Raw genomic sequence first — 25,636 nt, forward strand, 5'->3', positions numbered from 1 at the left:
TTCAGAATTGGAACCTAAAAGCCCTTCCATAAATGTTGACTCGACGCCTGGCCAGTCAGGGCACACACTCGTCTGGTGTCTGCACTTTGGGTCGAGAATGGACCTGGGGCTGCTGAGTTTCCACGGGGGCTGGTGAGAGGCGCTGCTGGTCAGAGTACCACGGTGAGGCCTTGGATGTAGCTATGGGCTTCAGAACCAGACTTTGATTGCAAGCTATCCCTGGTGGGTGCTTTATGCATGCTTCAAAACCATCAACTGGATAAGCAGATGCCTGGCGGTAGCCTGCTACCGCAGGTAGCAGGTGCCCTTTGGGCACCTGAAGCACACTTTCCCCACTGCACACGAGTTTCTCTGTCAGGCACAGAAATAAACTTTTCCTTTTTCCGGGCAGTAAAAGAACAGAGCTTTTGAAAAGCGATGGAAAAACAACAACAACAACAAATTAAACAGTGCTGCACTACGGAGTATATTCTCTCTCTCCTATCTCCTCGTAAAACAAAATGAGACTGGCTCTGTTTGTTATTCCATCTGAATTAGTCTCTGGTCAGTGCCAAGGTGACTAGTTAAACGCTTGAGGGAAGTAGTCAGACCCACAAGGTTAAACAGTAAAACTTAGAGGGTATCTTCCAATTAGGAAAGAGGTAGGGAATGAGGAATGCTTTTGGATTTCCAGGAAATGTAATGCTAAAATATTCAGCCATTTGTATATTGCCATGTCATCAATCCAATTAACCTTGCTCATGCTCCCAACTGTATTCAGTGACACTGATGTGCTACAAATCAATATAAAATATCCCACTGCTGATTAGAATCCTAGGTAGCAGAGGAAATCCAGTTTTTGAGTTTCAGATTTTTGGAAATCAGTGAAACTCAGCTCTCCAGTAATGAAAGCAGTGATCGCCTATGATTTGGTTGTAAACAAATATGATTTTCATTTTACCAGCAACATAAATTTGTCAAAATCAGCAGCATGTGGGACTCTGTATTCCGATTAGTGGTGATAATGGGAAATGAGTTCTAATATTCTGCAATTGAAATGATCGTTAGTAATCAAAAATAAAATTGGTACACTGAAATGTTTTCTTAAGGAAAGGTTATTTTTTGAATAATGTCCACTGGATTTTATTATTTTTTCAATTGCTTTATAAATAGAGAAACAGATGTTTCTCTTACAGCAACTCTGCTTTCGGAAAATTACCATTGCTGCTAAAGGTAAGAAGTGTAAAGGGCAAGTTGAATCTATCACTAGTCCCACATTTGCTGTGTTCGAACATTTGCAGAAGTTGATTTTCTAAGTATTTTATTATCAAAATAAGACATACAGGAAGGAAATTGCCAAAACGTCGTGGTATTAGTTTTTTTTTTTATTTCACTTGTTTTATCTATTCATGTTACATGTACTCACTGTATATGTAACAGGGACATTTCTCACAATTCAATGAATTGGTAACTCTTCCACAAAAGAATATGGCTGTGGCTAAAATGATTATTAATATGTCCACTATCAAGGTTTTACATGTAAACTCATTAAAATTTTGGCAAGATAACACAGTATCCAGAAGAAATTCAATGTGGGATTTCTGTTTCAATTAAATGTGATTTCAGCAGGTTATTAGCAATCCTCTACCAAAATCAAACTGGAAACTTTCAAAAATATTTCCTAAAGTCTCTGGAATTTAAATCTTTGAAGGGAATAGGAAGCGGTTCCCGTGTATGTTTTCCAAAGTCACTGGAAAATAAAAAAATAAACTTATTATATTTGCGTTACTTATTACAGGCTTGGGCAGGAAATGGCAGAGTTCAACCTTTTCTCTATAAAATAGTATCCTGTAACTTTTAAATCTGACTATTACTACTTATGGAAAATGAGATATTTTCCTGATGTGGTTTATAATTTAAGTATATGTTAGAGTCAAAATGATTTGAGGTTTTGAGATAAATCACTGCAGCTCTGGCTTAGTAATAAAAAGAATTTATTGAATTAGGTGGCTTACTTGTGCTACTGAGTCCAGCTTTGAACGACAGAAAATGGCAGAGTGCATTTACGGTGGGAGAATGTGCCAGAGGAAGGAAGCGCTTTTTCCCATGAGCAATCAGTGATGAATATCCAGAGGAGGCCCAGGGCAGGAAGGGAGAGGGGGTCAGACCAAGGTTGCTCACTGTTGTGGTGATGTTCCCTGGCTCAGTTACCCGTGACATTAAAGGCTCTCCATGCCGGGGCCTGGTGTGGTATGGCGTCTGCTCCACGCCCTCTACCCATACACGCACTCTACTTCCCATTCAGCTGGGAGACCCTAGAAGCCAGGAACCTTAACTGGGAATGCCTGACACATTACAATATTCTAGAGTAAATATGTACTGAGAACTTTGTTAGGCATTATAAGGAGTAAAAGAAGAGATTTCTGACCTATAGGAGCTTACGACTGAGTCAGAGAAAGAACACAACTGAAGACGATCAGTAACACAAGGTGTAATGTGGCAAATGTCCAAGTGATAAAGACCTGAATGACAACCAGAATTGAGAAGGAGAATGGGGAGAGGGAGGAGGGGAAGGAGCAAGCAGACGTTACCCAGTATGACAAAACTTTTGTTACCTGCAACATGATCACAGCGTCCAGGTATGGGAATTAGCTGCTTAAAACAGTAGACAGGGGCTTCCCTAGGGTGGAGACTAAGTCTTTTTTTTTTCTCCTTATGTCCATATTCAGCCTGTAATTCAATACCTGACGCAAAGCAGCCCTGTGAAAATTTGTAACTGTAGCATGAACGCATGGGTGCGTATGGATGCACGGTTGACTACCGGTGGTGAGTGAGGGGTTAGACTTGAAGGTGAGAGATGGGGTGGACACACCTGAAGGAGGATTTCTAAGCAGAAAAAAACAAGAGGAGATGTGAGGCGTGTTAAGGGAGCTGCACAAAGATGCTGGGAGGGGAGGGTCAGGGTTGGGTGAGCAGTGCGAAGGGAGTTAGAAGCCTGGCCAAGGACAGGTTGTGGAAGGTTGTGACCCGCTTTGTCACCATGACAGACTCCATCCCTCCTTAGGATTCACTGTGCCCTGTCGTCCCTCCTCAGAGCTCCCCTGAGCCCCAGGCTGGGCTGCACCCCCAGCAGCCCTGGCCTCCTTCCTTCCTACGCTCACCCCATGGGTCTGCCACGGCTTCTCCATGGGTCTCCCCACTGCCCGGGAAACTGTGCCTCGGTGGAGAGGGGCTGAGATATTCTGCCCCTGCAGAGTCTCAACAAACAAGCAAACAGCTGTTGAGTGAACTAATGCATACCAGTGATGGTGTTCCACTGACATTTTTGACAGAGAGAAGGGTGTGATGAGAGCTTGCTTCTGGAAGTTTTACTGAAGGAGACAGGTGGTCTGCTAAGGAGGAGAACCGTGAAGGCAGGTGTCCATGGAACAAGTCATAGCAAGACCTGAGGTTAAGATGGTAAGGAGATAGGGCTGGGCAGAGGGGCTGGGGATGATGCACAGAGCGCAAGCTAGACACAGCAGGAGAATCAACAGAGCTCCGTGACTGAGAGCAAATGACAACAGGCCCACATATGAGGCCCAGGGAGATGGCCGGATTGCAGTGGTGAGCGAGAGGTAGAAGAGCAAACAGGAGCCAGGAGGAGCCTGGGGAATCTGGGCAGGAAAAGGAGACGGTCAAAGCATGAAAGGGCAGAAGGAATTTGAACAGAGTCTGATAGAATGCTCCGTATATTAGCAGAGGCATAGGAAGGGACAGGCATTCCAGGTAGAGGGGCAGGACGGGGACCACACGTCCTGGAGGTCATGTGGCCGGAGCCTTGACTGGGTGAGAAAGAGAGCTCACCAGCCGTTCCACGCAGAAGCAGCCCCGAGTGTCCCCCAACCCAAAAGGATAGCTGTCTTTCCCAGTCAAGAGAGAATGGAAGGCTTATCATGGTCTCTGCATCTTAACAAGGAGCAATAGATAACTGTAATTGTCAAAAGCTTGTTTCTCTTAAGGGAACATACACAAGCATTTCTAAGCCAATGTCTCATTGGTTCGCTTTGAATTTCTGCTAGAAAATGGAACAGAGAAAACCCAGTGGGTTTATTTTTAGTTTTTACAGGGATGAATGACCATCCCCTGTGGTTTAATGATTATTTGAGTATCCCTTTTGGCAGCAACCTACAAAATCAATCTATGGTTAGCACAGCTTAGCTCGTTCAAAAGTGATCATTTTAACTTATATTTTGGAGGCAGGAGGCAATGGACTGGCCCCAGGGAAGTGAAACGTGCCTCAAAGCCCAAGGAGTAAAGGTTTCAGCCATGCTTGGGTGTCATCTGGTTCTGGACTCTGAGAAGGGCAGGTATTCTCTCTGTAACTCCATTTATCCGCCTGTGAAATGGGACACTCACTGCCTGGCCCATGCTCCCCTCGCAAAGAAATCCCCATGATGCATATATCCTAAAGGAGTGTTCTTTCTGTCCAGTCCTTAAAAAGAACTGCATGGACTGACTTAAAAAGATGTTCAGGATAAGTGGGAGGAAAAACAAGTTGTAAAAAGTACACACACACACATTATGATCCATTTTTAAAAATAATGGTAATGGTAATTATTACGTAGATACTGATGTGAGCATAAAAACCCAGGAAAGTCTACGTAAAATAATAACTGGTTATTTCTGGGGTATGTGATTACAGGGAACATTTGCTTTTATTTCTCATATTCTTTACCATTTGCATTTTTACAAACTTGCATTTCTTTCAAAGTCAGAAAAAGAATGTGACGCAAATGCAAGCAGATAAATGAAGAAGGTTCTCCACCTGTAGAAGCCCATTTTCTCCATCAATTAATGGATCCTCTGAACCACACGCTGTACTGTCTCTGGAAAAGCTTGGACAGCACCAGGGTTGCAAGGCCTCAAATGGTCTTTGCCCCTGACGGTTTACTGTGGATGGTCCTTCTTATGCTGGGGCCCTCACGCCAACTGGCTGTCAGACATGCTGACGTCAGCTCACACAAGAGGGCCACTCACGACTTTAGTTTGTTCATGTTTTAAAGCCCACGGAAATTTTCTCTGACAGAAAAAATGCCTCCTCCCTAGAAATAAGCAAATATTTTGAAAAACACACTTCTTTGCCTAAAAATGGCTGCAGAGCAAGCTATCACGGGGCTTTTTATTTATTTTTTTTATTTTTATTTATTTATTTATTTATTATTTTTTTAGGGAGCTTTTTAAAAAATACCCCAATATTTAAAAATTAAGATGTGGCAAAATTTGTGTTTCTTCAAAAAAGAGTTAAGGAGCAGGGCGGGGGCAGGCATGTGTTAGGATACTGGGGACCCAGGTTCAGAAGGGCCCTTGGAGGGCTCGAGCCTGCTCAGGCTCAGCGTCCTATGTTGGCTGGCTCTGAGTTAGGGTACAGTTATGATGAGCAGTATGAAATTTGCTTGCCAATTACTGCTGACCAAAGTAAATTCTGGTGTGTGGTAACTAGGCTGTAACTTTTAGGGTACTTAGGAGGATGATAAAAATGCACACTCAAATACACCCTGGGCTTATGAAGGTTGGATTGGAAGGAGGGGCAGGAAACTCACTCTCAGAATCCAAGCCCAGCTTGCTATATTAAAATATTTGAATCTAGCTGTTAACTTTGATTCACGGTATTTAAAATTCTGGGCATTTCTCTTATGCTTCATTTAGTTTGACTCACCAAGGAACACTGCATCTTACGACATTCAGGTTCTTCTTAGGCTCCAGAAAGTTTGATGCTCAGAGTTGCATGACATCTTTCTTTGGAAATCTCGAGAACCTTCATAAAGCATTAGTAAGAGCTGATGATCTTCACAGGAACTCTTAAGAGGGTTCCATTTCATGGTAGATTTAGTGTAAATTATTAATAACCTTTGTACAAAGTAGATGGACATCTCTCTCGGCTGCCATATCTCATCTCCCAGTGCCAAATAGATAACACAGTCAAAGCATGGGATCTTCTAGCACAGAGCCACCCACGATCTGCTGTCTGACTCCAGGCTCAGAGGGCTATTGGATGCAGAGGTGATTTGTAGCATGTAGCATGTAGCATGATGAAAGAGGTTGTCATTGGGTCCACAAGGAGATGGAGGCTCGAAACTGTGAAGGGGCTCACTGCATGTCACACAATTAATTATTAGCAGGCCAGGAATGGAGCTGACCCATCCCCTCTCGGTCAGCATTCCTTCCCCTTCTCTCAACTGCCTGCTTATGGGGGCGCAGCTTGTCACCTCTCTCAGGGCACACCGGCATCTGGACAAGGCCCTTCTGACACGCAAAAATCTAATTCTGAAGACTGATTAAAAAAAAAAAAAGACCGATGCTAACCATGGGAATTTCACATCAAGGTGAAATTTTGCAGGGAGATACTTGGGCCCTCAGACCTTTTGGGACTCCTCCAAGTCACTGTCCTGTGGTGATTATTCTATTTATGTTGCTTTTCCTTGGGAAATCATTTCTTGCTTTTCAGCTCTCTTAGCCTTGAATGAGACACCTTCTATGTGGGCTTTCAGACTCCTAGAATATATACTCCGTTTCCTTTGATTAATTGATATCTTATCCGGTACTGTTTATATCGCCTCTATCTTGGTAAGTATGGATTTTTTTTTTTTCCATCACCAAAACTGTGTATTCAAGGCAGTGATGTGTTGGAGCTGACTCTGCCCGCTTACAGGAACCAAGTCCACATCCTGCCCCAACTCCTGTTCAGTGACTTCACACGGTATCTTCACATTGGACCCAGAGAGAATATTTACGTCATAGGACAAGGCAAACACTAACATTAGGGATTATTTTTTTCTCCAAAGTGCCTGCTTACCAGCACACAATTGGTGCCAAGTATTCATTTTTCTACTCTAGCAAGGCACTTTATTCATTTGGTAAACTATTACCCACTTGGGCTAGATATAAGTACATAATAGATGTTTGTAAAGGAGTGAATGAGTGAATGGATGGATGGGTCTCTTCTGGATATATTAAGTGCTCCATGCTAGTTTTTGAGACTCAGCTGGTCATTGAAACTTCCTAATTTTGGATTCTCCATCCCTTTTTGGTTTTACCTCATATTCATCTTGGTCTCACAAATGCCAACCCAGGATGTGGGAGCTTTTTTTTTAAATTTTTTATTGTTATGTTAAACACCATACATTACATCATTGGTTTTTGATGTCGTGTTCCATGATTCATTGTTTCTGCATAACACCCAGTGCTCCACGCAGAACGTGCCCTCTTTAATACCCATCACCAGGCTAACCCATCCCCCCACCCTCCTCTACTCTGGAACCCTCAGTTTGTTTTTCAGAGTCCATCATCTCTCATGGTTCGTCTTCCCCTCCGACTTACTCCCCTTCATTCTTCCTCTCCTGTTATCTTCTTCTTTTTCTTTTTTCTTAACATATGTTGTATTATTTGTTTCAGAAGTACAGATCTGTGATTCAACAGTCTTGCACAATTCACAACGCTCACCATAGCACATACCCTCCCCAATGTCTGTCACACATCCACCCCATCCTCCCACCCCCACACCACTCCAGCAACCCTCAGTTTGTTTCCTGAGATTAAGAATTCCTCATATCAGTGAGGTCATATGATACATGTCTTTCTGTGATTGACTTATTTCACTCAGCATAACACCCTCCAGTTCCATCCACGTCCTTGCAAATGGCAAGATCTCATTCCTTTTGATGGCTGCATAATATTCCATTGTGTATACATATACCACCTCTTCTTTATCCATTCATCTTTCGATGGACATCTTGGCTCTTTCCACAGTTTGGCTATTGTGGACATTGCTGCTATAAACATTGGGGTACACGTACCCCTTCGGATCCCTACATTTGTATCTTTGGGGTAAATACCCACTAGTGCAATTGCTGGATTGTATGGTAGCTCTATTTTCAACAGTTTGAGGAACCTCCATACTATTTTCCAGAGTGGTTGCACCAGCTTGCATTCCCACCAACAGTGTAAGAGGGTTCCCTTTTCTCCGTATCCCTGCCAACATCTGTCGTTTCCTGACTTGTTAATTTTAGCCATTCTGACGGGTGTGAGGTGGTATCTCATTGAGGTTTTGATTTGGATTTCCCTGATGCCGAGTGATGTTGAGCACTTCTTCATGTGTCTGTTGGCCATTTGGATGTCTTCTTGGGAAAAATGTCTGTTCATGTCTTCTGCCCATTTCTTGATTGGATTATTTGTTCTTTGGGTGTTGAGTTTGATAAGTTCTTTATAGATTTTGGATACTAGCCCTTTATCTGATATGTCATTTGCAAATATTTTCTCCCATTCTGTCGGTTGTCTCTTGGTTTTGTGGACTGTTTCTTTCGCTGTGCAAAAGCTTTTTATCTTGATGAAATCCCAATAGTTCATTTTTGCCCTGGCTTCCCTTGCCTTTGGCGATGTTTCTAGGAAGAAGTTGCTGCGGCTGAGGTCGAAGAGGTTGCTGCCTGTGTTCTCCTTTAGGATTCTGATGGACTCCTGTCTCACGTTTAGGTCTTTCTACCATTTGGAGTCTATTTTTGTGTGTGGTGTAAGGAAATGGTCCAGTTTCATTCTTCTGCATGTGGCTGTCCAATGTTCCCAACACCATTTGTCGAAGAGACTGTCTTTTTTCCATTGGACATTCTTTCCTGCTTTGTCGAAGATTAGTTGACCATAGAGTTGAGGGTCCATTTCTGGGCTCTCGATTCTGTTCCATTGATCGATGTGTCTGTTTTTGTGCCAGTAGCATACTGTCTTGATGATGACAGCTTTGTAATAGAGCTGGAAGGCCGGAATTGTGATGCCACCAGCTCTGCTTTTCTTTTTCAACATTCCTCTGGCTATTTGGGGTCTCTTCTGGTTCCATAAAAATTTTAGGATTATTTGTTCCATTTCTTTGAAAAAAGTGGATGGTATTTTGATGGGGATTGCATTGAATGGGTAGATTCTCTAGGTAGCATTGACATCTTCACAATGTTTGTTCTTCCAATCCGTGAGCATGGAACATTTTTCCATTTCTTTGTGTCTACCTCAATTTCTTTCATGAATATTTTATAGTTTTCTGAGTACAAATCCTTTGCCTCTTTGATTAAATTTATTCCTAGGTATCTTATGGTTTGGGTGCAATTGTAAATGGGATTGACTCCTTGATTTGTCTCTCTTCTGTCTTGTTGTTGGTGTATAGGAATGCCACTGATTTCTGTGCATTGATTTTATATCCTGCTACCTGACTGAATTCCTGTATGAGTTCTAGCAGCTTTGGGGTGGAGTCTTTTGGGTTTTTCACATACAGTATCATATCATCTGCAAAGAGTGAGAGTTTGACTTCCTCTTTGCCGATTTGGATGCCTTTGATTTCTTTTTGTGGTCTGATTGCTGTGGCTAGGACTTCTAATACTATGTTGAATAGCAGTGGTGAGAGTGGACATCTCTGCCGCGTTCCTGACCTTAGGGGAAAAGCTCTCAGCTTTTCCCCATTGAGATTGATATTCGCTGTAGGTTTTTCATAGATGGCTTTTATGATATTGAGGTATGTACCCTCTATCCCTATACTCTGAAGTTTTGATCAAGAAAGAATGCTGTACTTTGTCAAATGCTTTTTCTGCATCTATTGAGAGGATCATATGATTCTTGTTCTTTCTTTTGTTAATGTATTGTATCACGTTGATTGGTTTGCAGATGCTGAACCAACCTTGCAGCCCAGGGATAAATCCCACTTGGTCGTGGTGAATAATCTTTTTAATGGACTGCTGGATCCTATTGGCTAGTATTTTGGTGAGAATTTTTGCATACATGTTCATCAAGGATATCGGTCTGTAATTCTCCTTTTTGATGGGGTCTTTGTCTGGTTTTGGGATCAAGGTAATGGTGGCCTCATAAAATGAGTTTGGAAGTTTTCCTTCCATTTCTATTTTTTGGAACAGTTTCAGGAGAATAGGTATTAATTCTTCTTTAGGATGTGGGAGCTTTTCTACAGATTTTTCTAGTGCCCATTCTTCAGATAAGAGAAAAATCAAAAATTTCCTCTACTAAAATGAGGACATAGGATTTAATTATCACAAAAATAAGTTTTACTTTTATGGTACAATATTAAGGAAAAGTAATTTTTATATATTATAGGTTCTTTTTATTTTTAAAAGCAGGAGCAAATCCCAACAATAAGAGGTACGCTGTCTGACATAAAGTCTCATTAATATTTTGCCTCTCTGATTACTAGCACCAGAAATTATAAAGAGTTGCTTTTAAATTGATGTTCAAATTCAATATGATTGTGCTTTGCATCTTATTCCAGTAAAGTCTCTTCTTGGTTTTCTTGTCAGGGGCCAAGAAAAGCAGCAATTTTTGCTTTGGAAATCCTGTGAATATTTATATAGTGGCTCTAAGCTGCAGGGAATTTAAGAAGGTTAGAAGAATTTTGCGAAGTTTTTAAAGCAGGGAGTCACTCTAAACTCATAAATAGGAATACATTCATGTCAAACTTGAAATTTGTGAGTGCTTGCTATTATTCTGTTAGGCCTGGGCCCACACAGCCTTTTGAATATTTCTAAAGTAACTTGACATAGCAGTTTCCACTTATGCAAAGTATTCTATTCAAGATTATCTGCACTAGTAAGTTTGGTACATCTGCTAAACTTTTATTAATAAAGGTTCAGCATTTTGGTTTTGGCTTTTCATAAACACTTGTCAAAATCAGGCAAAAAACTATAGACCAGATATCATCTCTTATATAACTTAACCTCAAACGTGTGTTGTCCTTGATTGAATCTTATGAAGAGTATATTGAGTAAAGGAAGTCAGAAACAGAAGTTTATAGATCTTATTATTCCATTTATATAAAATGGAGGCAAAATGAAGATCTGGTGTTAGAAGCCCACACAGTGGTGACCCTTTTGGGTGACAGTGACAGGAAGGGACAGAGGAGGTTTCCTTGGCTGCTGGAAATGCTCTGTTTCTTGATCTGTGTCCTGGTGACACAGGTGTGTTCACTTTATACAAAATATGTCAAACTGTGTGCTTATGGTTTGGGCACCTTCCTGTATGTAACTTATATTTCAATACCGCATTTACTTTTTAAGAATGAACTGTTCCCTGATTATCTCTGAGATTCTAAAGCATTTAAAAGAGTGAATCTAAGTAGACAAGAGCGGCTTCCCAGCGGGTGTTACCTAACCAAGGTCAGTGACTGGAAGGAAACAGAATCCCTGTGCAAAGAAAGATTGGCCTTACCGTTATGAACTCTGCCGTTTGCCTCGACGAAAGAAAGAATTTTCTCTTCCTGTGGTTCCGCAATTTCTTTCGAGAGACAATTTCATGTTCCTCCATGCAAGTGGGTGTTTGTGAATAAGAACCAAACATTGTGTCTCAGCTCCTTTACAACGTGACTGGAAACTCAGAAAGACTTTTAGGGGTCATGGAGATAGCTCTGTGACAGCGTCAGAGAATCCCATTCTGGCATCTTTTCACCCATCCTAAAATCTGCTCGGGAAAGCTGAGATAATTAGAAGTGGCCGGCTAATGTTTCGTCAATAAATAGCTTGGCTCAGCACACAGTTAATGCAATGCCAGATCAATAGGGACTCTGAAAATTATTTCTCCATTCCCCTCTCTGGCCAGTAGAAGACCATGAAGGACAGAATGTCAACCTTCCATCAAGGAGGCACGGAGCTTTTCATTATTCTGACAGAAGATGTTGAGAGGGAGCAAATGCAAATAGTTTCAAGCTCCTTCTTGACGTAATGTCAGATTTTCGTCTTGAAGCGGAGGAGGCTCTAAGAGGATTTTGTGAGAATGGTCCACTCTTTCTCCACCAGAAGCCCCCCTTTTGTTTCCCTGGAGAGGCCACTGGAAATGGCAACCACACAGTCACTCAGGGCAACTTGCGGAAATCTCAGCTTTTAGGAGATGATAGGGAGTTATCTTTCATAACCTTGCATAATAAAGGAAAAGTTAAAAGAATATTGAGTGCTAAGAAGAAACCCTTTGGAGGAAAGATGAACACTTTTTAGGTGACCTTCTAAAAATTCATATCTGATGGCTGTTTTTTTTTCCAATTTTATGGCTACATGGAGTCAACACGAAGCTCTTTTCAGGATTGTGGGATCTCAAAGAGGCTTTTTGGCACCAGTGTTCACCATGACGTGGTGGTGTTCACCACGAACCTTGGGAAGCAGTGTTGCAGATACTAAATAGGGAACAACATACTTCCTAAAATGAATCACCCCTCCCACCAATTAAGAAGTCCAGATGGAAGTAAGATGGCTGTTCTGATTTTTAAGAAGGGAGGGAAACATAGAGTAAAATGATAGCGTCTCAGAGTTCTTTCGTTTCTGTGACTAACCTCAAACTGGTAACTGCAATGGATTTTTGTTCCCACATACAGTTTGTGAACTCCTTTTTTGAATGTCAGATGTAGAAAGACATCTATACCTCAGGAGCAATTCATGCTCTATTTATTTCCTTGGAACCTCCTACCTCCTGGCAGCACGGCAACATTTCCCTAGGGGTAAGCAATCTGGAACCAGAAAGTGGGTTTTTTCTTTTTTTTTTTCCTGTTTTTTTCTTTTTTTCCGGGGGGGAGGAAATAAAAAGACTACAAAATTCCTCTATCTCTGAAGATAAAAGTAAATTCAATTGCAATGCCATCAATTCAGCAACAAGAAAATGGCCGATCTATCATGTCTCCCAAGCTTTCCAGGCACACTTGCTTTTCCCCCATAGGCTTTTATTCTTTCTGTACAATCCTAACAGAACATTGGCTCACTGGGAATGAATTCTCAGCATTCCCCATTTGTTTGTTTTTCCCAAATTACTAAAGGCAGTGTAATGCTACATTCCTCCAGAGGGAATGGTCTTTTGTGTTGGTTGGTAGGTTTTTAGATATGTGCATCATGCAAGCAACTGACCCTATACCCTTGTAGAGAGCCAAAGATCTCCATAGCAGCAGGGACCCAGGATGAGGGTAATGATCAGACTTAACCATTGCTTTTCACCCTGCGTGGTTTTGACCACATTCTCCCCTTGACCTTCTTCTGCACTGCGTCCACGTCTCGATTACACTGCAGACTGTGTTCCTGTGTGTGCTTTCTCTCTCTGCCCCGACCACTCCCTGTCACTCCTCCCCTCACTAGCTGTTTCCAAGTCCAGTTCTCAACTTAAATACCATCTTCCTTTGGAAGCCTGTCTTGACCTCCCTAGGGGAAATTGATGTCAACGCATCCTGTAATCTGGTTAACCTCTCCCTTGGGGGTTTTCCTTCACAGAACAAATTCTTGTCCTTGCCCATTTATTGAATTGAATCTGTCTACTGCTGTAATTGGAATGTAAGGACCACAAAGTCTCAGGCTATCCCTCTTTGTTCACTGTCCCATCCCAGGGCCTGGCATGGTGCCTGCTCAGTGGCAGACACTTGGCAGATATTTGTGGACAAGTATGTTTCCTCTACCCCTGCGTGAAGGCTGCCCTTCCCGTACAAGCCAATACCATCAAGAACGTTCTACCGGCAACAGTGGCAGGCTGGCCAACAATTATTTGACAGACGTCCACTGCCCTTTTCAAAATCATTATTTTGTATGGGGAAATTCAGCTTTAATAATTTTTTGAGGTGACTGAATATGAACCTAAGCCAAAGGTACCAGAACCTTCTTCAAATTTTATCTTTCAGGCGGGGCCAATTCTGCCCCAGAGACTCTATGTGTTCTACTGTTGATTAAAATTGGGTTTTAAATTCATGAAATAATAATTTCTGGTAGATTAAGTAAAATGAATGAATTTATATAATTTATGTCCTTCCTGGTAATTGGCCTGGCCAGACAAGAGTAAGACACTCATTTCTCTTTTCTGCACCATATCTCCACCTGTCCTTCCTCAGAGCTCCCCTTGCCACTTCCCACAGGTGCTCAGGCCCCTTTGGGTGTTCTTCCTCTTTTAATATAAAAATTATAGCTTTGTGAAGTCTTTACTCACTCCAGAGAATACATCACTTGTTTAAAAAATCATCATTTCTTCTAGGAATGCTCATAATATTAGAATCGGAGTGACTTAATGGATTATGCTGGCCAGCCTCCTTTTTTGGTCCTGATTTGTATTTTAAGATAAAAAATATGATGATATCACTCCCCCGTGCACCATCTTTCCCTTCTAGAATCCTCCACTGGAGGAGGAAAGTCTTGGACTAGGCTCCCCGCTATGGTGCATGCTCTGGACCCTTTGTCATCTTGGACCATGCTTGGGCCATGATGCAGACATCTCCTTTTCTGTGGCCCATCCACCTGTGCCTTGCTGCCTCCCACTGGCTCACTCCTATGTGTTAAATGCCTTTTTATTTGTCTGTCTCTCCCTGGGATAATGGGCAGCTTCTCATCTCATTGACTGGATCTCCAGCCCAGCCCAGGCAAGGCCTGGCACAGGCTAAGATCAAAATCAACAATGCAAATGAAGGGAGCTAATGAGACAAAACTCCAAGGGCAGAGTCTCAGGGATCGACCAACAGAAAAAAACATGATTATTTGGGGGGCCGAGGTGTTGATTCTTCCAAAACTTCCAAAACTCTTCCCAAGCAGCTGTGCACTTTGTCTGTGCCTTTGGTACATCCACCTTGAAGGAACAGTTCTTTTTGGTGATAAATGTCACATATGTTTGGAGGGCATAGGCTAGGGTTAGTCCATTAGTCAATCAATAAGCATATTTTTTTATTATCTGCTGTTTACTCCACTAAGTAATATTGCAGAGACTCAAGCTAACTGTCTCTCTCTCCTGTCCCCCAGAGACTTTCCCTGAAATCATCACTTCATCCACACTGTGCATTCTTGGCTTAACAAATCAGCCCAGTCTGGCCTGAGATGCCTCTCTGCCTCCCCAGCCTGCCTGAAAGTCTGTGAGCAAAGCTGGTAAGAATACACTTCTGCGGTACTGCATGTCTTCCCCTTCTCCAGGTACTCTTCCTATCAGGTTGACGTGAGCAAGTAGATGAACTGCAAGAATAAGGAGAAGATGAGTGTTGGAAATGTTGTCATAGTCATAGTCCGGTGATGAGAAAGTAACATGGTGACCCGGAAAGGCCTCAGACTCAGGAGGGCCTAGTTCAAATTGCAACTTGCGGCCTCCTCTGATCTCAGACACAATAACTCACCACTCTACAGCCAGGAGAATGGGACCTGACTAGCTCACAGAGAACTTAGAACTCATAGACAGGATAGTGCAGGGAGGCCTGGGTGGCTCAGTCGCTTCAGCGTCCGACTCAGCAGAGAAGGCACGGCGCAGTGTGTCTGAATGCACCTGGTCCGTGTTAGGGGTTTTGTCCTCATTCACTTCCGTCCCCTAAAGGAGACAGGCACTTGGGTGTCAGATGCCATGAATTCCGGGATTGGACAACAATTTCCAGATTCCGGGGTGCATTTAGCCCCGGACAATACTTACTTCCTCTGCGTTTCTTTTAGTTTCTTAACTGAGACATCAGTAGCTGAACACAGCGTAAGCCTGTACTCACAAAACCTCAAAACCCTCCTGGAAAACCTGTAGCCTAATAGTGCCTCCCTGTTACAAGTCTGCAGTTTCTCCGCAGTACATTTCTAGAAGTTAGGAGGGGTCTCAGTCCTAAACTTTTGTGTGTCAGCTTTTGAACCGTATGCTCCTCGGGGCAAGAAGGTAGTATTTATCTTGTTATTGTTGTTATGCAGCAGAGCTTCATCCACTGTAAGGCAGTGTAGACATTTATGACACTTTATGAATTATGAACAATGACTGTAACCTTGCCAGAGCCAGCAACTTAATGAGTCCAATGTGGATAGAGCCCCAACTCTGTGTGTGTGTGTGTGTGCGTGTGTGTGTGTGTGTGAGAGAGAGAGAACACGTGTGAGTGCGGTGTGCGTGTGTGAGAGAGAGAGAACACGTGTGAGTGCGGTGTGCTTGGAGGCCTTGACAGCAGCGTCAGGGACAGAGCTACATATAGACAGTTGTGAAAAATTCGTCTAGTCTCCTCTGGGTTTCCATCGAACAGGTCACCAGGTTTTTAAAAAATCTATTTTACCTCTGTGGAACTTTCTATCATCGCTGTTGTTCTTTAATCCCGTGTTTGCAAGTGTGCATTTTCCCCAAGGATGCTCATCCTCACCCACCTCCCCAGCTCCTCAGAGGATTCAGCAAACTTTTAGTCACCAGCCTGCAGGCTTCTCCTCTGGGGAAGCCTCTTCCTCTGTGCCAGGCTGTGTAGCCAACTTCGGAACTCCTGAGCCACCTCCAGTCCTCACAGCAACAATGTGGGCAAGGTGTTGATGTTTGTCTCTTTAAATAAAGAAAACTAAGGCTGAGAGAGCCCCAGAGCTGGCCCGGGTTACAAGACAAACTGGGGCGCCCCCAGCCATGACTGACTCCTGTCTTCTCAGCCTCACATCCCTGATATTGTTGCTCTGGAGAGAGAGAGAGAAGCAGAGGACCTGGAGTCGGGGTGTGAGGAAATCGGGCAGTGTCCTTCCTTGCTTCCCTGATGAAGAGGGGAAAGCCCAGACTTCCCTCAGGGCAGGGAGTGACAGCCGAGGCCTGTGACCTGAGGCTACTGCTCTTGTTTTCTCTCGTCATTGTCATGGTGACTCCCCAGGTCCCTACTTCTCCCTGTCAGTGGAAAGCAGGCCTTAGGATAGCAGGAATCACATCAAAGGGGTGCCTTCTTCCATGCACTGGCCTGAGAACACTCTGTACTGCCTTGTAGTCCATTTCCCTGCTCATTTGTTTTCTTGTCTCATGCCTGTAGAAGTTGTTTTCCTTCCAGAGGAAACTCTCGGCTTGTATGGGAGTTACGGAGTATAGAACAGATGTCATCTGTGGAAAAAAATATCAGTGATGGGAGCAATAACCCTGAGATGAATATTTTTTAGCTTATCAAGGATAGAGAATGACAAGGAGGCTCACTTGTTCTGATCCGCTTCTCTGAGAAGAGTGATATATGATGGAGACAACCTTGTTCTTCCCAAATGTTCAACTTCAGGCTCCTGTATCTTCAGGAAAGAAACAAATATGTGAGAATCTCCATCCAGAGGGCTAAGACTCCCTGATCACATTGGTTTCCAGTGGACCCTCCCTGATGACTACAGCAATGGCTTCTAGGCTGAAGGAAGCAGGCGACACACCAAAATGGGCCCCTCCCCATATTTAGAGCTGGTAAACTCACTGGGCACCAGATAGAAGGGGATGTATTTATCCTTTATGTTTTATATTATAAACACACACATAGTTACACTGTAATATTTTAAGAACCAAAGGGGAAATCTATAAATGATGGTGTTTCTTTTTCCAGCCAGATGTCTGCCTCTCACCCCTCCCAGCTTCTCCGAGTACTTCCAGAGGGGATGTGGAAGCTGCCGGCACAGTCAGCAGGACTTCAGCCTGGGGGTTCTGTGAGCAAGGCTCCCACGGAACAGTTGGGGCTGCTTCGAGCAATAACATCAATGAAAGTCAGAACCACTTGTCTTTTTCTATTTTCTTTCCTTTTTTTGGACTTTTTTTATTTGAATATGGTTGACACATAATGTTACATTAGTTCCAAGTGTACAACATAGTGATTCAACTTCTCTATACTCTATGCTGTGCTCACCACAAGTGTGGTTACCATCTGTCACCATACGTCACTATCACAGTATAATTGACTATATTCTCTACACTGTGTCTTTTATTCCCATGACTTAGTCATTCCATAACTGGAAGTTTGTACCTCCCACTCCTCTCCATCCATTTTGCCCGTCCTCTCACCCCCTGCCCCTTTGATAACCATCAGTTTTTTTCTCTATATTTATAGGTTTCATTCTGCTTTTTGTTAGTTTATTTGTTTGGTTTGCTTTTTAGATTCCACATGTAAATGAAATCATATGGTATTTGTCTTCTCTGTCTGACTTATTTCACTTAGCATAATACCCTTTAGATCCATCCATGTTGTCACAAATGGTAAGAGCTCATCTTTTTTATCACTCGGTAATGTTCCATTATAGAGAAAATACACCACATATTCTTATCTCTTCATCTATTGTTGGACACTTGGGTTGCTTCCATATCTTGGTTGTTGTAAATAATGTTGCAATAAACATAGAGGTGCATGTATCTTTTCAAATTAATGTTTTTATTTTCTTTGGATAAATGCCCAGTAATGGAATTACTGGACCATATGGTGTTTCTATTTTCAATTTTTTGAGGAAACTCCATACTGTTTTCCACAGTGGCTGCACCGGTTTGCATTTCTACCAACAGGGCATGAGGGTCCCTTTTTCTCCACATCCTTGCCAATACTTGCTATTTCTTGTCTTTCTGATTTTAGCTATTCTGACGGGTATAAGGTGATATCTCTTTGTGGTTTTAATTTGCATTTCCCTGGTGCTTGGTGATGTGAGCATCTTTTCATGTATCTGTATGTCTTCTTTGGAGAAATGTCTATTCAGGTCCTCTGCCCATTTAATCAGATTCTTTGTAAAACCACTTTTTGAGTCTATATTGTGTATGGTGCAATTGTTAGGAACTTTGTGCATATTTAATATTTATTTAATTAATACATATAAAGACTTGTTCCTTCTTTTCTGTAACTTCTGTTCAAGTGAAACAGTCCTTCTCAAGCATTTTAGCTGTTTCTTCTGGCATTTTTCTCCATCTTGCTAAATAATTTGCTTATATTATAGTTTATTGACTCTTCAGTTTTATTTCTAATATATTGATTTTTTTACTATGAATGATATGTGTTTAGCTCTCTCTGCCTCCCCCTGCCATCCCATGAATACTTTCCTTCACCCCTTTTCTCCTGGTGGTTGTGTTACACTTTCTGGTTAAATAAATATGCAATGCTTATATTACTTGTATGCATATGTTATTATATATAGCTGAGCTACATAGCATAATTTTACTTCTTTTCTTTACAACTTTTTTCTCTTCTGGAGTCGATAATACCATGATTTTTTTGTTTATTCTTCTATGGACCTAATACTAAGTCATCTCCAACACAACAGTAAATGTCTTCTCAATATATTACAGTGCACCGGACAATATAGATTTCCTTTTTTTTTTGTTTTTGTTGTTAATTTTAAGATATTCTTGGCGAAGCCCTCCATTCTGTTGTAATTGGGGCTGGACATCACTACCAGGCAGGATGCACACCTGCCATCCTGGGACTTCTCTTACCAACCTCCCTGATCTTTTCTCCTATGTTAAGGTCACTATTTTCATATTCATTTTCCTTTACTTCCCCTACCCCCTGCCTCGTGCTGCTATTGTGGAAAGATATCCAGGGGCTAACTAAGAAAAAATTGGGGGAGGTAAATTTGGAGGCCTCGGATGTCCGAAAATATTTTCATCCTACTCCTATATTTGATCGATAGCTTGAGTATAAAATTCTAGATTGGATATAACTTTCTCTTAGAATTTTGAAGGCATTTTTCTTTATTTTCTTTATTTTCTTTTATTTTCTTTATTCTGATAACTCTGGTCATATTAATAATAATTTCATTGAATTTTTCTTTTGATTACTACATTATATCTATTTCTCCTAAGTTTCTCTTTTTTTCATTTGCTTATTTTTGTTTCTCTCCTTCACATTAGTAGTGTCCTCGAATGTCTTGAAATTCTTGGATACTTACATTTATTTAAAAGTGAGGCACTGAAATGCTGGTTGGAAGCTCTTTTGAATTATCAACCAGGAGAATTTGCTGTAGGGACTATGCCCTTTTATTAGAGGACTCCTGAATCAAAGTCTGTAGGTGTTTTTGTTGGCTAAGCCTCCCTGAGTGGAGTCCTGAATTCCCCTTCCTTTTGGCACAGGCCTGGCCACCAGGACTCTGGTAGCAGTAGTGGGGAGGGAAGGCTTGGGGGACTGTCACATCCCAATATGTAGACTTTGACTTATTTTTCCTAGTTTGGCAGGATGCTATATCCCACTTACCTCCACCTGGCATTCCAATTCCAGAACACCTCTGGTTCTTCAAGAGAGGAAACATTCATATTTTGGTCAAGGACATGGAAGTCGTAGTAGCCTGGCTGGACAGATCAAGGAGGAAATCTGGAGATTTGGCACTCTCTCCATGTCTCTATTTCTCTGTCTCTGCCTGTCTCTCTGTCTGTTTCTCTCTCTCCTCTTAAGCCTTACCCACACCTTTGCCTTCAGAGGTACCTACAATTTCTGAGCATTTCTGCAAGTCAGTGTAATGAGTCATATTGCTCATTATTCATTTGCCTCTGCAGACTGAGTTTTCAGCCAATTATCTTTCTTCCATGAGCTTTCCAACTTTCGAAAACTTTTAACCATTATTCTGTGATGTCACTTTTGTTCTTTTAAGTTTATCACCTATCCCACTTAAAACATGTTCACTGTAATTATAATAGAATATTAGGAAGAGTAAGTAGACTTAAAGAATATTTCAATCCGCCATGTTTAACTGGATTTATTACTTGACTCAAAGAGATTAAAAACTTATGTAAGGGCATACAGCTCAGTAAGTAGCATGGCTGAAATTTCGACCTTCTAGGAAGGAGGGAAAAGGAAGATAAAGGAAATCAGGATTGAGACTGTGCATGATGTCGGGTTAGAGAATGACATGTAATGGAAAGATGAGTTGGTCATGGAAGGTATTGCTGTGAAACATGAAATAGGGGTGAGGGACAGCAGCGTGTAGTATCCTTGAAAAATGATTTTGCCTGAAGTCTCCCTTCTACCTTTTGTTTGATTCTCTTTCCATCTTTTCTTTGTCTTCCATGTCCTTCCCTCCATGAACATGAACATGTGCCAGGATCAAGGCTAAATCCTGGAGACACAGTGGTTCATAAGACAGAGTCATGCCTGTCTTCAGGAAGCTCACAGTTTCATGGAATTAAACAATAATGTGCAGCACTTTGAGGGGAGACACGGACACCTTGCCTCACTGGCAAAGCAGTCAGCTCTTCTAACCACCACCAGAGTTCTTTGTTCTTTGACCCATTTGTCCTTCATGTCAACATCATCTTTGTCACCACAATCATATTATGAACATCAAACTAGTCATAGAAATTCTACTATTTGCCTGGTAGCATGGTAGATCATATGTGGCTCATTCAATTCTCACAACAATCCAGCAAGGTAAGTATTATCAGCTCAAGAACACTGATGCTTAAAGAGAGTAACTCACCCAAAGTCACCAGTAAGCAAGGTTTCCTAGTCTGCCCCCTTCCTCTGACTTTAGACGTCCCTTCTCTGTGCCTCTTTAGTACCCAGTGATGGGCATTGTCATTGTGCTTAGCCATCATCAATTTAAATGTTTTAAAATTTGTATATATTCTAGACTGTGTGCTCCCAGGAACTATTCCTTACTTATCTCTGTATGCCTAATGCTTAACTCAGTATCTGGCACAGGGTTCAAACTCATTTAATAAATAAATCTTTACATAAGGCAAAGTCAGGATTGGAACACAGATTTTTCTAATTACAAAGCTCATGCCTTTCCATTGTGTGACGTTTTCCTCCACTTGAGGCTTTCCCTCCTCAGTGTTCCTTCTCCTCCTTATTAGCAAAGGTTTATCTTTCACCCACTCTTACCTTCTGCCCTATAAATGCTGAGCCCCTAACTGACAATCGTCTTCTTTTCTTCGGGAAGACTTATGATTACATCAAAAATTATAGGCACATCTTTTTCAGAACCAAATAAATGCCTTTTGAAAAAAATCCCTCATTGCCTTCAAGTGCCGTCGCAGCACCAATGTGAGCAACAGAACAAAGTTTTTGCTATAAATATTTACTACATTATGGACAGAGACTTGGGATTCCATCTGTTCTATGGGATTTTCATTTTAGTAGAATCTTTTGAAACCAGATCTGCAAATCATTGTTACCATTGGCCATGCATGGAAATATCTTGCTTAAACAGAACCTTGTGTTCAAATGACATCTGTTTTGAACCTTTAGTTTGTCTACACAGAGCTGCAGAAGGTAACAAAGATAAGCAATGGTGGGAACCTGACTCATCAACAGTCAATCGAGAAGTTGCCTTTCCTGGAAAACTCTCCACCAGTCAGTCCCCAGGAGCTTGAAACCCAGGTGAAAACAGATGGAACTGGCATGATAGGAAGACCCTGCTGCTTTTCTCCAATTCTTTGCCAGGCTCTTTCCCTCCACCAGGCATATCAACTCTTGCGTATGGAGGCAGAAGAGCAGAGGAACAGATCTGGAGTCTGGGGCCACAGAGGGCTGGGTTACATTCTGGCTGTGTGTTTGGAAACTGTGACCTTGGCAAATTTGAAGCATCTGAGTCCTAAATCTTTATTTCTCATCTGTAAAATAGGAATAACAGTGTTCTAAAAACTAAACAAAAGAACACATATAAAACAGTAACACCCTTCTGGGCAGATAGTGATTGGGCAATGACTCTTCAGTCCCCTTGAAAGGAAATAAAGAATCACACACAGAGATGCCATGAGCCACCGCCCCCCCCCCCCCACAAATACCCTGATTCGATATGGGGCCTGGGCACCTGTATATCTTAAAAGTGTCCCAGAGAAATCTAAATGGAGAATCACTGCTTGAAGTGAGGTTTGGGCCGGCTTTCTCAGCTGAGGCAAAACTTTTGGCTTCCAGTCTGGAATTAAACTAGAGTATCAAGTTCAGGATGTAGCAAGCAATATCACCCTCTATTTATAAAGAATTTTACAATAATTATGTTTATTCTTTCTATATCCCTGATGACAAGTTTGGCTTTAGGAGCCATGCTTTCTCCTTGAGGACACAAAGATAAAAAGGTTAGCTCGGAATGCCAACGGCAGCAGCAGGGCTGGGATCCAGAACATTTATTACCCACCATAACTGAACTCTAGCGGAATGACTATGGAGAATCTAAATAATTTCCCGCACTAAAAACTTTGTCAAATCAGGCTCATGATTTATGGTTTCGTAGAATATTATCAGTTCGCCACACTGAAAAGCAAACTATCAATCTCAGTGATTTATATTTAAGAATAAGTTGAAAGTTTCAACCATTTGCGGAAATTATTAAGACCTGATGCTCCAACTGACATTTTTAATGGGGACAGATCCAAATTCGGGGGTATGCACAGGAGAAAGAAAATTGTACCAAATACAGGTTTCTAGGTACAAAATAGGGAAATGCTAGTAAGAGATCCTAGGAAATTCCAGGAGTTTTTACTTAAATGAAAAAGTTAAAGTATGCTTTAGTAACTGACCAGGAAGCTCTTCACCCCAAGCTGCCAATTTTATGCTGAACTCAATGTGAGTTTAGTATTTCATGTCTTGTTTTCACAACTGCTTTATGTAAAACACCCAGATTAGAAAAACAACAACAGACCAGTTATCTAGACACTATCATCTGTTGGAAATTTTGTTTAAATGTAATTTGTTCCCCATTCTTCTATCAAATAGATGAAAAGCATGGAGACAATGTACAACATTGTACAGAACTCGTTTGCTAAAGGTTATAAAGAGGCTAAAAGAATCCGAATAATAAACCTCTTCCTGCAACACAATTATCTTTCAGTGTTGCTTTTATGCATTCCTCCTCGGTGCCATGTAAGGGGGTAAAGAATATAGCGCTCACCACTCTAGGTGTTCCAGCTTTAGTTTTTGCAATGAAATATCATGAACTGTGTCATAATATAGAGGCATTTAATTAGAGTCATTTACCACATTGTAACTCACCAATGATTTTTGCATTCAGCATGTTTCAAACAGCTGAGCTTTAAAAATGCGGAGGTTTGTTCACCACTAAATATCCATGGGCCTCTGCAGCTGCACAACCCTAAATATGGTTTGCACATGTAGCTTAATGACTCCTCAGAAGCAAGATAGAACCAAGGAAATGGCAGCCAAGAAAAATACCCAACTGGAAAGGGAGTTAACCCAACCATGAAAGTGGGACCCCGCAAGGCTGGAAGACCTCAGAAGAAGCCTGAAGGAAAGCAGGCAGCGAGCCAAATGGAAAGTGGGCCCTGGGCCTTGGGTGAATGTAATATGCGCTCCTATTTCTTTTATCTTGGGTTCCTATGGACTTCCTCCTACAGAGGCTATTTTCTACAGAGGCATCCTCCATTAGTCCCAGGCACAGGTAGGAATGGCAGAGCGAGGCCACAAGATGGATCAAGCTGCCATTTCTAGCTCCCTTACCATCTGCTCCCATAGCAATCCCCTCACCTCCTATCTGACATACAATTCCCAATGTCGAGGTTACCGCCCACCAGCATCAGTGGGATAGGGAAGGCAACTGTCACCAGAAGGAAAATGTTACTCTCCCTGAATTTCTCCCTGTTTTTTCTGAAATGTATTTCTTCCCCAAGAATAAAATTTTTAAAGGATATGAAAATCCTATTAATTGCACAGTGCAGATATAAGTACTGTTAGCCCCATGAAGTTGGTCTTTCTCAAGCCCTTATTCTTCATAAAAACGGCCTTCGACGTATACTTTACGCCTATCTATTACCATGTCCTTAGGATATAGCCCTACAGGGGCTTTCAGAAACTGGCTCAGATGTTATGCATGTTTTAAATCTTTTTGATAAATACTACAAAACTGTCCTCTAGAAAACTAATTATTTTATATATGCATTAGAAGAACATGTGAGTGACCATTTTCTAACACATTTGCTTACAGGGAATATTATATTTAACTCGAGAGGTAAAAGTCATTTCGTAGTTGTTTAAATTCACATTACTTTAACATTCCCCATGAATTTTCACTTCCCATTCCCACCCCCTCAGGGGTTGGTCCTCAAGGAGACTCACTGAACATTCCCCTTTCTCTCAGGCTGGCATTTTCAGAAAGGATCTACTGCAGAATGAAGGCGAAACAAAAGGAAATAATTATTGAAAATTAAAACAGCGTAAAAATACTCATATGTCTGAAGGCCAAGCTGGGAATTTTGGAATACTTAAGAGCTTCCCAAAAATCTGCGCCTCATCTCGCATGGATTCCTTCCTTCCCAGCTCCCAGGCTCCATGTGTTTCCTGCCCTATAGAAACAGACCATCAGAACACTTTCTTTGCAAAAATAACACAATTGCTCAAAGCTAATTTATGTTGCTGCCCCACATTTCCCAAACTCCTAGAAGTCTGCCCTCTCAATTATGGTGTTTCTGTATTTTCTGGGTGAAAACTTTAAACACTTGCTTTGATTGAGGATTTTTAAATGTGGGTCTTTATAGTTACAAACATTAGTTAAACTTTGAAATCACACTTGGTTCCATACGTAACTAAGGGCCTCTGTTTGAGAAGAATACAATTACATGAAATTTTGAAGAAATTCCAAATACAGGTACTGAAGGAAATCCCAGAAATTCCATATCTTGAAGGAAAAAGCCATGAATCAATATCTGAATATATGGCTTGCTATGTAAGACAAAGCCATACTTAGAAGGCACGGTCTGCAGTCAAAGTGAACATCTGATTTTATATGGGGTTGGGGAAGGTGGTATTGTTTAGGAATTGGTTGCGTCTGTGTGGAAGCAAGGTTTCCAGAGTGAGAGTCTTGCCGATTGGTTGACTAGCAGATGCTTGCGGTTGTCACTGATTGGCTGACATTCCTAAGAATGTTTAATGGAGTTGTCATCGATCAAATGGGTTCTGGTGAGTGTTCCTGGTTTCCAACTACCACCAAAGAACAATCAGCATTTTCCTTTCTTCAGTTTGAAGGACAGGCACTTTTTATTCTCATTTGATTGCCTT

Source organism: Eumetopias jubatus, unplaced genomic scaffold (genome assembly GCF_037043125.1).
Source record: "Eumetopias jubatus isolate StellerSeaLion01/CBP00866 unplaced genomic scaffold, mEumJub1_p1.0 scaffold_16, whole genome shotgun sequence".
Classification (NCBI taxonomy): domain Eukaryota; kingdom Metazoa; phylum Chordata; class Mammalia; order Carnivora; family Otariidae; genus Eumetopias; species Eumetopias jubatus.